This window comes from Capricornis sumatraensis, chromosome 15 (assembly GCF_032405125.1).
Source record: "Capricornis sumatraensis isolate serow.1 chromosome 15, serow.2, whole genome shotgun sequence".
Taxonomy (NCBI): domain Eukaryota; kingdom Metazoa; phylum Chordata; class Mammalia; order Artiodactyla; family Bovidae; genus Capricornis; species Capricornis sumatraensis.
In genome coordinates this window covers 6,973,785-6,976,473 of record NC_091083.1, presented here as the reverse complement: position 1 = coordinate 6,976,473, position 2,689 = coordinate 6,973,785, and the positions used below count along the sequence as shown (strand labels likewise).

Sequence of the window (2,689 nt, the reverse complement as noted above, 5' to 3'; positions counted from 1 at the left end):
TGATTTTGGAGCCCAAGAACATAAAATTTGCCACTGTTTCCAACTTTTCCCCATCTCTTTGCCATGAAGTGTTAGGACCAGATGCCATGATTTTAGTTTTTTGAATATTGAGTTTTAAGCTGGCTTTTTAACTCTCTCTTTCACCCTCAGCAAGAGGTTCTTTAGTTCCTCTGCCATTGGAGTGGTATCATCTGTGTATCTGAGGTTGTTGATATTTCTCCTAGCAATCTTGATTCCAACATGTGGTTCATCCATCTGGCATTTTGCATGATGTACTCTGCATAGAAGTTAAATAAACAGGGTGACAAAATACAGCCTTGATGTACTCCTCTCCCAATTTTGTTATTCCAACAGTCCTAACTGTTGCTTCTTCACCCGAATATAGATTTCTCAGGAGGCAAGTAAGGTGGTCTGGTATTCCCATCTCTTTAAGAATTTTCCACAGTTTGTTGTGATCTGCATAGTCAAAGGCTTTAGCATAGTCAATGAAGCAGAAGTAGATGTTTTTCTGGAATTCCCTTGCTTTTTCTGTGATCCAGTGCATGTTGGCAATTTGATCTCTGGTTCCTCTGCCTTTTCTGAATCCATTTTTCTAAATGCTAGCCTGTGAAATGAGCACAATTGTATGATAGTTTGAGCACTCTTTGGCATTGCCCCTCTTTGGGATTGGAATGAAAACTGACCATTTCCAGATGGGAATGAGAGATAATAATTATTCAGCTCTCAAAATAAGCCAGGAATTGTGCTAAATAATTTATGTACATTATTATCTTGAATTTTAATTCTCATAATAAATTTTTGATGTGCTATTCCCTCATTATATGGTGAAGGAAATTGAGATTTACAGAGTTTATGCTGCATAAGAACTCATAATTGGAAATGGTGGGGCCAGGATCTGATCTCACCTGGTCTCATTCAAAAGCCTGTACCAATAACCATGACTAACTTTTGCTTCTCAGGCCCTGCCAGTATTTCAGTGACTTCTATTGTGTTTTGTTTTGTTTTGGTTCTCCAAGAAGAAATTCTGTGTTCAGAGAGATCTCGTATCTTTTCCTTTTACCCTTAAAAAACTCAAATTAATTGTACTTTGTAAATTTGTGGTTAATGATTTTGGAGATTTGATGCTTTTTTTTTTTTTTTTAATCACATATGAAGTACTACATTTACATATTTAAAGACAGTTTTCCTAAATGTCAAGTTCAAAATATAGATGTATCAGGATGTGAAAAGGAAATGACTTTCTTGTATTGCTGACTCTCCTAGCTCTCAAACTGCAGGTTGCATCCTGGACTTAGAGCGCTGTGGGAACATCAACCCCCACCCGAGGCATCCCTGCAAAATAGCCTTTCTTTCTGCTTGAGTCCCCACCCCTGATCGGCATGACTTCCAATTCTCCTTCCTCCAGTTTCTCCAGATGGCAGACATTTTTCAGCCTCCTGGCTCCTGCAAGTTCTTCCTACTGACTTGGAGCCAATTCCTATAATCTAGCTTCCCCCTCTTCAGAGGGCTGTGCATAGCTTCTACAAGGACGGGGCCATCTGACTCCTCTGCCTGTTGGCTCCTCTTGCCAGTGTCCTCATCTGACCTCGGTTTTCCCCCAGTTGATCCCCGTGGAGAGGTGACTGTTGGTTTGACTTGCATGGTTTTCCTGTTGGCCCCCACCTCATTTTAATTCTTCTTTCCTCAACTTCATTGTTAAGATCCCGTTCTTCTCTACTTTGTGGCTGTTTCTACTGGGCTATAATAGCATTATTATAACAGGTAGGTGGGTTAACTCTGTTTTAAACTTAGAGCAAGCAGTTTTGTTAATTACATCAGCAGAGAGCTGGTTCAAGGATTACCAAAGAACTGACCATTGGCATACAGGGGTATGGGAGGAACTGCTCAGCACGGAGGAGAAGCCCCCTACCACAACAAAACTGATGATTGAGGCAGACACAAGAACCACGTAGAACACACCCAAATATAATTTGTACCTTTCTCCTTTTCTTTTAATTTTTTTTCTGTCTTAGCTTGTTAGACCTAAATTTGCCCCTATTTCTAACTTCAAGCAATTACTGTCTTATATGGTATGGTTTAAGCTTTTCCTACATTGTCAGTAAAAATTGCCCTTCTCTGTCTTCTAGAAACATGCAATCTACCTGAATGTTTATGATATAAGCATTTCCCAAAAGTGTGAAGACTCAATTAATGGGGGGCTTAACTACTCTTGGGCTTCCCTGGTGGCTTAGAGGTTAAAGCGTCTGCCTGAAATGCAGGAGACCCAGGTTCGATCCCTGTGTCAGGAAGATCCCCTGGAGAAGGAAATGGCAACCCACTCCAGTACTCTTGCCTGGAGAATTCCATGGAGGGAGGAGCCTGGTGGGCTACAGTCCACGGGGTCACAAAGAGGGACACGATTGAGCAACTTCACTTTCACTTTCATACTACTCATGAAAATCACCTTTAAAAAAGCAAATATTTCTTCTGTTGGATTTTTTTATCTTCAATGAATACTTTTTACTTTCCCTTTATATCAGTGCTTATATTTTAATTTATTATTATTATTTCTCTTATGTTGAGAGCCTAGATGAAAACTATAAGTTTTTTCTCTCCAGTAAAATGTCCAAATCTCTCTCTCTCATACGCACACATTTTGGTCTGTATCCCAAAGTATTCATTGCTGCTCATACCCACAGAAGTCCATTCT

At 39.9% G+C, this 2,689-nt stretch overlaps 1 non-coding gene across 1 annotated transcript; it reads left to right on the top strand.

Moving 5' to 3' along the window:
- The first annotated feature begins 2,216 nt into the window (after window positions 1–2,216).
- TRNAF-GAA (transfer RNA phenylalanine (anticodon GAA)) lies at window positions 2,217–2,289 on the top strand. The gene has a single exon. It is a non-coding gene; the product is annotated as a tRNA-Phe (tRNA).
- The last annotated feature ends 400 nt before the right edge of the window (window positions 2,290–2,689 follow it).